The following is a 12,354-nucleotide window of genomic DNA, read 5'->3' as shown; positions in this document are numbered from 1 at the left end:
TTCATAAAGAACCATGGCATCTTCAACAGTCTCGACAGGTAATTTCAAGAATGGTTTTAATCGTTGACCATTAACTTTAAAGATAACACCATTACTTGGGTTTTGTATCTCAACAGCTCCGTGTGAAAAGATTTCTTTTACTAAAAATGGTCCTGTCCATCTAGACTTAAACTTTCCTGGAAACAGATGTAATCTAGAGTTATATAAGAGCACCTTTTGTCCGACATTGAAAGTTTTTCTCATAATTGATTGATCATGAAATGCTTTGGTTCGTTCCTTGTATATCCTTGCATTTTCATAGGCTTCATTTCTAAGTTCTTCTAATTCATTCAACTGAAGCTTCCTATGGTTTTCAGCGTCGTTCAAATTTGTATTTAGTTGTTTGATGGCCCACATGGCTTTGTGTTCTATCTCAATAGGCAAGTGACATGGTTTATCAAACACAATCCTATAAGGAGACATTCCTAGATTGATCTTGAAAGCGGTTCGGTATGCCCAAAGTGCATCAATTACTTTCAAAGACCAATCCTTTCTATTGGCACTAACAGTTTTTTCCAGGATCTGTTTGATTTGTCAGTTTGACACTTCAACTTGCCCACTAGTTTGAGGATGATATGGTGTGGCCAATTTATGGGTGACATTATACTTTTTCATCAATATTGCAAAAGGTCGGTTACAAAAATGGGTTCCCCGATCACTAATGATTGCCCTAGGAATACCAAAACGAAAGAGAATATTTTCTTTAAGAAACTTAATGACCATTTTGCTATCAGGTGTTCTACATGCAATTGCTTCTACCCATTTTGAAACATAATCAACTGCTATTAGAATATATTCATTTCCAAAGGAATTTGAAAATGGTCCCATGAAATCGATCCCCCAAACATCAAAAACTTCAACGACCAAGATTGGGTTGAGTGGCATCATGTGTCGCTTGGTGATTCGACCCATTTTCTGACATTGAGCACAACTTTTACAATATTCATGAGCATCCTTAAACAAATTGGGCCAATAAAAACCACATTGGAGAACCTTAGCAGCAGTTTTCTTAGACGCGAAGTGACCCCCACATGCTTGATCATGATAAAAAGATAACATATTCATGACTTCATTATCTGGGATACACCTTCTAATAATTTGATCAGGACATTGTTTAAAAAGATAAGGATCATCCCAAATGAAATACTTCACTTGGACAAAGAATTTATATTTATCCTGCTTAGTCCAATGAGAAGGTATCTTACCTATGGCTAAATAATTTACAATATCAGCAAACCAAGGTTCAGTAGACACACACATGAGTTGCTCATCTGGAAAAGATTCATTGATGGGTGGTTCACTAGATGGTGCGACTGGAATTCGGGACAAATGATCTGCTACAACGTTCTCAGTGCCTTTCTTGTCCCTAATTTCTAGGTCAAATTCTTGAAGGAGCAAAATTCATCTGATTAAGCGTGCCTTGGCATCCTTCTTTGCTAGGAGATGTCTAATGGCTGAGTGATCGGTGTAAACAATGGTGTGGGTCCCAACCAAATAAGATCTAAATTTCCCTAAAGCAAAGACAATGGCAAGGAACTCCTTCTCAGTTGTGGTGTAGTTAAGCTGCGCATTATTTAAGGTTTTACTTGCATAATATATCACTCTAGGCAGCTTATTTATCCGTTGACCTAAGATTGCGCCCACAACATTATCAGACGCATCACACATTAATTCAAATGGTTCAGACCAGACAGGAGGATGAATGATTGGAGTTGATACAAGTGTTTTTTTTAGAAATTCAAAAGATTCCAAGCACTCATGAGTAAATTCAAATTTGGTATCCTTTGCCAAAAGATTAGTCAGTGGATGTGCTACTTTGCTAAAGTTGGCAATAAACCTTCTATAGAATCCAGCATGACCTAAAAATGAACGTATTTCTTTCACAGATTTAGGTGGTGGAAGACTTGCAATTAGATCTATTTTGGCCTTGTCTACTTCAATCCCCTTTTTAGAAATGATATGGCCAAGAACTATTCCCTGTTTGACCATAAACTGATATTTTTCCTAGTTGAGAACTAAGTGCTTCTCCTTACATCGTTCTAGAACTAATTGCAGGTGATTCAGACACTCGAAGAAGGTTAGGCCAAAAACAGAAAAGTCATCCATAAAAATTTCTAGAAATCGTTCTATCATATCTGAAAATATGCTGATCATGCATCTCTGGAAGGTTGCCGGTGCATTACATAGTCCAAAGGGCATTCGTCTATAGGCAAAAGTACCAAATGGACAGGTGAATGTAGTCTTTTCTTGATCTTCAGCGGCTATGGGGATCTGGTTGTAACCGGAGTATCCATCAAGAAAACAGTAAAACTCTTGTCCGGCTAGTCTTTCCAACATTTGATCAATAAATGGCAAAGAAAAGTGATCTTTCCTTGTCGCAGCATTCAACTTTCTATAGTCTATACAGACCCTCCATCCCGTTTGGGTCCTAGTTGGGATAAGTTTGTTTGCATCATTTTGGACCACTGTTACCCCAGATTTCTTGGGTACTACTTGAACTGGGCTTACCCAAGAGCTATTAGAAATAGGATAAATTATTCCACTATCTAGGAGTTTCAGAATCTCCTTTTTAACTACATCCTTCATAGCTGAATTAAGCCTTCTTTGGGCTTCTCTTGTTGGTTTAGCCTCTTCCTCTAAGTATATTCTATGTTGAACTATAGAAGGGCTTATTCCTTTGATATCTGCTATGGTCCAACCTATTGCTTCTTGATTTGCTTTTTGAACTGACACTAACTCCTCCTCTTGCTTGGGATCTAGGTCTGATGCAATAATTACAGGCAAAGTTTCTTTGGGTCCTAGATATGCATACTTGAGATGTTCTGGGAGGAGTTTCAGTTCTAAAATGGGTGCTTCCTCTATCGATGGTTTAGGTGATGATTTCACCATCTCAATGATTGGTTCAGTAGGAAGTGTCGATTCCTGATTAATCTGATTTTCTTTAAGTATTTCATAACATCCTCAGACTCATGGATTAACCAGGGGTTAGACTCTAGGTCGACTTCATCATCACTAATGTCAATGGATTCATAAATACCATCTTGGACTACATTGACATCAGCATGAGAAGAAGATTCCTGTTCTAAGTTAAAAACATTAAGCTCAATGGTCATATTCCCAAAGGATAACTTCATTAGACCATTTCGACAATTAATTTCAGCATTGGCCGTAGCTAAGAATGGTCTTCCTAAAATGACAGGTATATGTCCTTTAGGATTCGCAACTGGCTCAGTCTCTAAAACAATAAAATCTACAGAAAAAATAAAATTTTCAACCTTTATCAGAACATCCTCGACCATTCCCTTAGGGATCCTGAGAGATCTATCGGCTAACTGTAATGTGATCCCAGTAGGTTGAAGTTTTTCTAATCCTAGTTGCTCATACACCGAATATGAAAGGATATTCACACTAGCTTCTAGATCTAGCAAGGCCTTTTTTATATTGGTTTCTCCAATAACACAAGAAATTGTTGGAGCTCCAGGGTCCTTATATTTAATTGGCACATGGCCAGATAGGTATGAACTGACACTTGCAGCCAAAAATACTTTCTTTGGTACATTAGTGATCCTTTTCCTAGTGCAAAGATCTTTTAAAAATTTGGCATAAGTTGAAACCTGATGGATTATATCTAAAAGAAGAATATTAACTTGGACTTGTTTAAATACCTCTAAAATTTTGTCTAAATGTTCAGATTTATTGGATTTCAGTCTGTTTGGAAAAGGAGCTCTAGGACTTTTAAGTACTGGACTAGGTGAATTTTCAGTTTCTGGTGCTTGAGGTTGAAAGGTAGTAGTTTTAGAAGGTGACTCTGCAGATGAGTCCTCTATATCATCAAGTGTAACTACCTTATTGTCTATTTATTTTCTCGATCTTAAGGTATGAATGGCATTTACACCATTAACTTGGTTTCCTTGTTGGGGTCGTGGACCATTTTGGTTCCTAGGATTTGGCTCAGGTTGGCTAGGTAACCTACCATGTTCTCGTTCACTAATGGTCGAAGCCAGCTGACTTACTTGCATTTCCAGACGGGCTATAGCTTGGGTGTTATTATTTATGAGTTGACTCGTGGTTGCATAAAGCTGGTATGTGTCTTCATCATGGCTTCTAGGCTTTTCTCTAAAGAGGTAATTTTCTTGCTATTATCATGGAAGCCTGGCGGGTTGTTCATCACTGGGTTGGATCTTAGATTTTGCTGATTGAAATTTGGATTGCCTACATGATAAACACTTAATTTAAGTCATTTAAAGCAGAAAATCATATTTAATTTATTTTATTTATTAAGAATTTGATGCTTCTTTTTATGTTTTACAGGAAAGATGATCGCCGATACAAAAAGTCTGATTCATAGAGCAAAAAGATTCAAGTTTGAAGAAATTTAGACTTAAAATAAAATTAAAATAAAAAAAAGATGCATCCGGTATTATAGAAAATGAAGATACTATGCAAGGAATCCAAAAGGATATAGATGTCATTGTAAAGAAACAAAAGTTTCTTTTTGGTATGTGAAAAGGTTGGTTCACGTTGATTTTCCCTGGGCGCGCGTGAACGTGGGCGCGTGTGAATGCGGGCGCGCGTGAACGCGAGGATGCGGCGTGGACACGGTGCGGACGCGGGCAAGACGCGGAACGCATGAGGAATGGACGCGACGTGAGCTCGTGGGTGCGCGGGTGAGCGTGGATGCGGGCGGGATGGATGCAAGCAGGCGCACACCGCAGACACAGTGGCGAGCAAATTAAAGGAAAAAATTTTTATTTGGAAATACCTCAAGTGAAAAAATTTATATTTTTTTAGTTCCACATCGGAAAACCATGTAAAACTCCTCCCTCCTAATACCTATAAAAAGGCTTTTGTACTCCCATTAGAGGGGGAGCCCAGAAATTCTTCTAGAGCCTTGCATAGAGGAATAGAAAGGGACTACTTCATGAGCAGCTAGGCTAGCAGTCTCGGGAGTGGAGAAGAAATTTTGTAACGACACAGAGATGGTTTATTGTTCTAAACTTTCCTGTATTTCTTTATATGCAATAAAGATTATGCTTTTTATTTAAATTGTCATGAGTTCTTTATTTGCTCCCTTTCATATGCTTTTATTTATGCTTTCTTGTTAAATTAATATTAGGAACAACTTTTACTTTCCGGAGACGCGTCGTGATCTACGGATACAGGGCGTGCCGAGGAAAGAAGAGTTGTTTACCTAGTACTTTCTGGAGACGCACCGTGATCTACGGGTACGGAGCGTGCCGAGGAAAGACAGGTATTTTTTCTAAGATTAATCACATCTATTTAGTTAAAAAAGAGATACAACTCTGCTAGTGCAAATTAATTCAAAACTCTCAAGCTCTTTATTTTTTAATTACCTCAATTTTAAGATAATTTATTTTCTAAATCAAAAACAACGCTTCTTTCTTTTACCTTGCAATCTCAACTTAGCCCAAGGTCCCTGAGGATACGATCTCGACTCATCCTACCTACGTAGTGAGTAGAGTTATTTTTTTGGTGCTATCAACGACTACGCATCAAATTTTGGCACCGTTGCCGGAGATCTTGGTATGGTTGAATTAAAAAAAAAAATTAAAAAAAAATATTTTTTAGTTTTTATTTCTCATTTTAAAATTTCTTTTCAATGCTTTCTAGCTAGATAATCTTATTTGCATAATTACATAATTACCTTGCATAACTAATTTACTACTTAGAAATTTTTCTGCTTAGAATAATTTACTACTTTTTATAGCCTAGTTATTTATTGCTTTTTAGACTTAATTACTTAAATTTATTTTCTTGCAAAACTAAAAAAAAAAAGAAAAGAAAAAAAGTCACTGACATTTCATAACACTTAACTAAAATAGCGTAACCTCAAATATAAAAATTTCTAACCTGATTGGACACCTTGTTTCTTTGCATTGCATCTCCATAATTAATCTTAAGGGCAATAACCCATTACCCAGATAAGGTGGGGATTTGATCACCCTTCCTTGGCCCACAAATCACTCCCTTGCATTTGCATAACCTAGACCTTAATCTAAAATCAAATAGACGTCAGCCCTTGGAATTTCGAGCTTAATAGGATAAGAAAGCTTTAGAGTTGAACCGAGTGCGGATTGATTAATTGCTCGGTGTCTAAGGCAAGTGGTTAAAGAAAGTGGGTTTCAATTGGTTCCGTTGACTGACCTGGCCAACTCAGTTGGTGTCTAAGGAAAGCAACGAGCAGGGAACCTCCCACATCTTACGCTTACCTGACCGAGTCAGTTAGTCAGTCTTGAGCTTGGAGTGCTCAAAGGCGGTCTTGAAAGTTAGGAGCTGTCTAGATCTAAGTTAACCTTAGGATAGAGAGTCTATGATTGTTTAAGTTGATTGCAATTAACATCTAAACATTAACTAATTTCTCCCTTTTCATAGATTTAAGATTCTTAGGTTCTTCTCTTTAGATTTTCTTCATTCTTTTCTCACTTTATTATAAAAATATATATTATAAAAAGAAAAATTTTTTATGTTTGCTCTACAGTATAATTGTAAGGTGTATGCTTAGCCGTAGATCGTTACGATCAGAAATCCAACCTTTTGATTCAGAAATAGAAAGAACCTTTAGAGCCAACAGACGTAAAAATATGGACCAAAATCAGGAGAATGATCCACCCAAGCAATTGAAGGAGTACTTTACTCCTTCCACATATACCTACTCTCCTTGTATTCAAGTACCCCCTGTGGAGGCCACTCAATATGAAATTAAGTCCAGTATAATCCAAATGTTACCTTCATTTTATGGACTTAGTAATGAGGACCCTTATAAACATCTTGAAGAATTTCTTGAGATATGCTCAACTGTCAAAATTCACAACTTCTCCGATGATGCTCTTAGGTTGAAATTATTCTCTTTTTCACTTAAGGACAAAACCAAATACTGGCTACATACTTTGGATTCCATGACTATATCAACCTGGGACCAGCTGCAAGGAGAGTTTCTCAAGAAATATTTTCCCATAGGAAAAACTAATCAAATAAGGAAAGCCATAACTAGTTTTTCCCAATTAGATGGAGAAATATTTCATGAAACATGGGAGAGATTAAAAGACCTTATTAGAAAATGTCCCCATCATGCTGTACCCAAGTGGCAGTTAATCCAATATTTTTATGATGGGCTCTCTGAAAGACATCGACAAATGGTCGATGCATCATGCGGTGGGACATTCATGCTGAAAAGTGAGGATGAGGCATGGCAACTATTTGAAATTTTAAGTGAAAATTTATTACATCATATGTCTGCCTCTATTAGAGATAAACCCATGTTAAACCCAAAAAGAGGTGGAATATATGAAGTAGGAAATACCATAGATATCCATCAAAAGGTAGATGAACTGTCCCAAAAATTAGATCGTCTTCTAAATACTGGACAATCCCCGATTCCACCTAACCCAATCCAAAAAGTTTGTGCATTGTGTGCAAGTCCGAACCATTTTGTTAGTGAATGCCCAGCCGCACCTCAATTTCCTGAATTTGTGCACGAACAGGTTCAGCAAGCTCAAGTCCAACAAGCTCGCAGACCAGGAAACGATCCATATTCGAACACTTATAACCCCGGCTGGAGAAACCATCCAAATTTTTTCTGGAGACCACAACCAGTGGTTGATCCTGCCGCACCTCGACCTCAATATCAGGATCCAACATATAGGCATGGATCATACCATCAATTTCAAAATGCTCCTCAACCATCTACTACTGGTCACAGCTCAACTTTTAAGGAAAAAGTTCTGAAAGCACTAGAACGATTAGAAGTCAACACTCAGATCCTTAACTCTCACACACAATCCATTGCTAAGCTAGAGACCCAAATAGGTCAACTAGCGACTGCATTCAGTAGGAGGGAAGAAGAAAAATTATCTAGCCAATCCGAGAGCAACCCAAGAGGGCAATTTGTGATTGAGAGTTATAATACCCCAGAAGCTTTTTCTGAACATGTCAAATTAATCATGACTCTGAGAAGTGGGAAGGTCATTGAACACACTAGTAAAACCAATGAGACTGACCCTAAACCTCTAACCGAAGTCAAATCACCCAAAAACAAGGAGGACCTGAAAATAGAGAAGGAACCAACTGCACCGGAATTATCTTACTTGCCTAAAGTCCCATTTTCGGATGCCCTGAAAGCCCCTATTCCTGCAGATAAGAAGGGAGGAAAACTCGATGAGATGTTGGAATTGTTTAAGCAAGTCCAAATTAATCTTCCCATTCTAGATGCAATCAAACAGGTCCCTGCTTATGCCAAATTTTTGAAGAATTTGTGTACCCAAAAACGTAAATCTATATCACAAATTCCAAAGAAAGTATGCCTCACTGAACAAGCTAGTTCTGTCGTCCAGCATTCCACTCCTCCAAAGCTTAAGGATCCAGGAGCCCCATCATTTCCTGTGTTATAGGAGATTATCACATTGAAAAAACTCTTCTGGATTTAGGGGCAAGTGTGAATCTTTTACCTAGTTCGGTGTATGAACTTTTTGGATTCGGAGAACTGAAACCCACATCAGTCACATTACAGTTAGCCGACAGATCAATTAAGGAACCACGTGGAATGCTTGAGAATGTCTCGGTCAAGGTAGATGTGTTTTACTTTTCAGTTGATTTTCTGGTTCTCGATATAAAATTAAGTGGCAACCCCAGATAAATTCCCATTATCTTAGGACGACCCTTCCTAGCTACGGCGAATGCATGCATCAATTGTAGGACAGGAGTCATGGACGTATCGTTTGGGAATAAGAAACTGAGACTGAATGTGTTTGGTGCTTCCCAAGGACCATCAATGGATAGTTGCTTCGAAGTAGATACACTAGAAGACATTATAGAAGATGCAACACCCACAATTCTAGCACCTGACCCCTTAGATACTTGCTTGGCTCACTTTGGAGTGTATGACTTTAAGGGATATATGAAAGAAGTTAACATATTGTTGGATACACCACATGATAAAACCACTCCTCCATGGACAATCAAGTATGAGCCATTGCTCATCTTTTATTGGTTTTATTGCATATGACGTCTGGCTGAAGACGTAAAACTTAGCGCTTTTTGGGAGGCAACCCAAATTTCTTCTATTTTGTTTTAACTGATCATCATTTTTTTTAAAGAATAAAGGACCACTCTGTATGGAAGAGTCTGTTAATAAACTTGACGTCTGGCTGAAGACATAAAACTTAGCACTTGTTGGGAGGCAACCCAATGATTTCATATTTTTTTTACTTTACCACAGCTGCAGGAATTTAGAACAAGAGCCTATTAATCAATGAAGCTATCTTCAACTTCCGAAGTAAAATTATCCCAGGTGCACTCTCTCCTGTTATTTTCTTTGCTTTCCTACTCCATTGAGGACAATGTAGATTAAGTTGGGGGGGAAAGAAAATTAATCAAATCCTCGAGTATGGTCAGAAATAATTAGTTTTGTGTATTCAAATTTTATTTTGATTAAGAGTCAATTAGGCATCCTAATAAATGAATGATTAATGGTCAAGATAATTTTAGAGATACTGAGGAATAAATTATTAAGAAAACTCAATGAATGGTAGGGTTTAAACTAGACCAAATTTTAGGAGTGATTCTACAACCCTCTTCTTACTGATCTCAATAAAGAATCTGCTTCATGAGAAATTGGATGGAAAGATCGAGGTATGCAAAAATTCTCCTTAAAATTTACTTAAAAAAAAATTAAAAAAAAAAAAATAACATTGGTTTCCTACTGAGTAACCGGGCCCTTTCGCCTAAGTAAGCGTTGTGGTTCACGTAAAAAGGTAGGCAATGTTATATATAAAAATAATAATAATAATAATAATAATATATATATATATTAAGGAGACTAAATTGCAAGAAGATAATAAACCTCTTTCCCATTAAGTTAGAGGATTTAAAGAGTAAAGTGGGGAGTTGGTGAAAGAAAAGCTCTGAAATTTCTTTAGTTAATACTCAACCACTAATTGGATCAAATTGATAATCCAATGAAATATCTCTTTAAATGGTCTGACCAAGTATCATCTACCTTTTGGGATGCCTAACCTAATTTTTGATTCAAAATCGAGTCGGTACACAATGCTGATATATCTATTTTACTCAAGGACGAGCAAAATTCAAGTTGGGGGGTGTGATAAACACTTAATTTAAGTCATTTAAAGCAGAAAATTATATTTAATTTATTTTATTTATTAAGAATTTAATGCTTCTTTTTATGTTTTACAGGAAAGATGATCGCCGATACAAAGAGTCCGATTCATAGAGTAAAAAGATTCAAGTTTGAAGAAATTTGAACTTAAAATAAAAGAAAGACACATCCGGTATTATAGAAAATGAAGATACTATGCAAGGAATCCAAAAGGATATAGATGTCATTGTAAAGAAACAAAAGTTTCTTTTTGGTATGTGAAAAGGTTGGTTCACGTTGATTTTCTCTGGGCGCGCGTGAACGTGGGCGCGCGTGAATGCGGGCGCGCATGAACGCGAGGACGCGGCGTGGACACGGCACGGACGTGGGCAGGACGCGGAACGCGTGAGGAATGGACGCGGCGTGAGCTCGTGGGCGCGCGGGTGAGCGTGGATGCGGGCGGGACGGATGCAAGCAGGCGTGCACCGCAGACATAGTGGCGAGCAAATTAAAGAAAAAAATTTTTATTTGGAAATACCTCAAGTGAAAAAATTTATATTTTTTTAGTCCCACATCGGAAAATCATGCAAAACTCCTCCCTCCTAATACCTATAAAAAGGCTTTTGTACTCCCATTAGAGGGGGAGCCCAGAAATTCTTCTAGAGCCTTGCATAGAGGAATAGAAAGGGACTACTTCATGAGCAGCTAGGCTAGCAGTCTCGGGAGTGGAGAAGAAATTTTGTAACGACACAGAGATGGTTTATTATTCTAAACTTTCCTGTATTTCTTTATATGCAATAAAGATTATGCTTTTTATTTAAATTATCATGAGTTCTTTATTTGCTCCCTTTTATATGCTTTTATTTATGCTTTCTTGTTAGATTAATATTAGGAACAACTTTTACTTTCCGGAGACGCGCCGTGATCTACGGATACGGGGCGTGCCGAGGAAAGAAGAGTTGTTTACCTAGTACTTTCCGGAGACGTGCCGTGATCTACGGGTACGGAGCGTGCCGAGGAAAGATAGGTATTTTTTCTAAGATTAATCACATCTATTTAGTTAAAAAAGAGATACAACTTTGCTAGTGCAAATTAATTCAAAACTCCCAAGCTCTTTATTTTCTAATTACCTCAATTTTAAGATAATTTATTTTCTAAATCAAAAATAACACTTCTTTCTTTTACCTTGCAATCTCAACTTAGCCCAAGGTCCCTGAGGATACGATCTCGACTCATCCTACCTACGTAGTGAGTAGAGTTATTTTTTTGGTGCTATCATCGACTACGCATCACTACATTAGGATTCTGGGACCATGAGAAATTCGGATGATTCCTCCAACCTGGGTTATATGTGGGTGCATAAGGATTGTTCAATGGTCCTTGATAGGTGGCATTCACCTGTGCACACTCATTCGAGTAGGAACATTCTTCTAAGACATGGTCGGATGCATTGCACCCTTTACACATGGGTGCAGATATTTGATTTACATTGGCTGGTCTCTGTAATTCTAAGGCTTCCAATCTACGTGTTAAGGTTGCAATCTTGGCCTCTGATGCTAGGGTTGGTTGAATTTGATGCATTCCTCCTCTTGAAGGTGTAGCTTTATCAGGTTCCCTAGTTGTTTTCCACTGTAAATTTTTCTCGGCTAGGTCTTCTAAGAATTGCCAAGCTTCAGTAGTTTCTTTGTCCATAAATTGGCGTTGGCACATGGACTCTAGCATGGTTCTTGAGTTTGAATCTAACCCCTCATAGATGATCTGGCATAGTCTCCAAGTTTCTATTCCATGGTGTGGGCATTGGGTCAAAAGATTCTTGAAACGATCAAAGTACTTCCAAAATGATTCACCAGCTAGTTGGTAAAATTGATTTATTTCATTCCTAATCCTAGCTGTTTTATGATGGGGGAAATATTTTTTCAAAAATATTCTCACAAAGTCCTCCCAGGTAGTGACAGAATGGTTTGGCAGACTATAAAGCCACTTCTTAGCATTATCCTTAAGGGCAAAGTTGATTAATCTAAGTTTGACCTCATCCTCTGTTAATTGCAGTTTCATGGTTGGACATACCTCCTCAAATTCTCTAATAAATATATAAGCATCCTCTAATCCTGTAAATTTTGAAAGCATATTTATGATTTGAGATTTGATTTCAAAATTGTTAGCTGTGGGTTGTGGCAACCTGATACAAGATGGTTAGATGG

The 12,354-nt window shown here is 37.6% G+C and overlaps 2 non-coding genes across 2 annotated transcripts; one reads left to right on the top strand and one right to left on the bottom strand.

Annotated features, from left to right (window-relative positions):
• Nucleotides 1-7,028: 7,028 nt before the first annotated feature.
• Nucleotides 7,029-7,134, bottom strand: LOC140854199 (small nucleolar RNA R71). The gene has a single exon (XR_012137333.1). It is a non-coding gene; the product is annotated as a small nucleolar RNA R71 (small nucleolar RNA).
• A 4,799-nt stretch (nucleotides 7,135-11,933) lies between these two features.
• Nucleotides 11,934-12,040, top strand: LOC140854179 (small nucleolar RNA R71). Its single transcript, XR_012137313.1, has one exon. It is a non-coding gene; the product is annotated as a small nucleolar RNA R71 (small nucleolar RNA).
• Nucleotides 12,041-12,354: the final 314 nt, after the last annotated feature.

The sequence above is a fragment of the Elaeis guineensis genome, chromosome 15 (assembly GCF_000442705.2).
Source record: "Elaeis guineensis isolate ETL-2024a chromosome 15, EG11, whole genome shotgun sequence".
Classification (NCBI taxonomy): domain Eukaryota; kingdom Viridiplantae; phylum Streptophyta; class Magnoliopsida; order Arecales; family Arecaceae; genus Elaeis; species Elaeis guineensis.
This window is presented reverse-complemented; position numbering and strand designations above follow the sequence as displayed.